The sequence below is a fragment of the Grammomys surdaster genome, unplaced genomic scaffold (genome assembly GCF_004785775.1).
Source record: "Grammomys surdaster isolate TR1022 unplaced genomic scaffold, NIH_TR_1.0 101773, whole genome shotgun sequence".
NCBI classification, from domain to species: domain Eukaryota; kingdom Metazoa; phylum Chordata; class Mammalia; order Rodentia; family Muridae; genus Grammomys; species Grammomys surdaster.
The window spans coordinates 1-609 of record NW_021608420.1 but is presented as its reverse complement, the minus strand read 5'-3'; the positions used below and the strand labels follow the sequence as shown (position 1 = coordinate 609).

At 47.6% G+C, this 609-nt stretch overlaps 1 pseudogene; it reads left to right on the top strand.

Annotated features, from left to right (window-relative positions):
- Positions 1 to 222: 222 nt before the first annotated feature.
- On the top strand, positions 223 to 576 carry LOC114635374 (annotated as a pseudogene).
- Positions 577 to 609: the final 33 nt, after the last annotated feature.

The window sequence follows — 609 nt, the reverse complement described above, 5'->3', positions numbered from 1 at the left end:
GGAGGGAAAGCAGCCTTCAGTTAAAAAGATCAGCCCTCAGTTTCAAGGTCAGCTTCTGGGAGGCTGGCCACAGACGGAGTCAAGGTCAGAGGGAGGAGAGGCCGCAGGGCAGGGATGGGGGAGGTCTACATCTCATTCAGGTCCAGCAGGGTCTGGTCCAGCATCCTTTGTGTACAGAGATGCTCCTCTTTGGTGCACTTCAGCTTATCTTCCAAGTCATCAATGGTCCAGGAAATCCAGCTAAAGGAAGCAAAGCACATTGCAGAAGAGGCAGATAGGAAGTATGAAGAGGTGGCTCGTAAGTTGGTGATTATCGAAGGAGACTTGGAACGTACGGAGGAACGCGCCGAGCTTGCAGAGTCCCGTTGCCGAGAGATGGATGAGCAGATCAGACTGATGGACCAGAACCTGAAGTGTCTGAGTGCTGCTGAAGAAAAGTACTCTCAAAAAGAAGACAAGTATGAAGAAGAAATAAAGATTCTTACTGATAAACTCAAGGAGGCAGAGACCCGTGCTGAGTTTGCTGAAAGATCGGTAGCCAAGCTGGAAAAGACCATTGATGATTTTTATTCTTGATAGCTGAAAAATTCAGAAGTATAAGATTTAAGT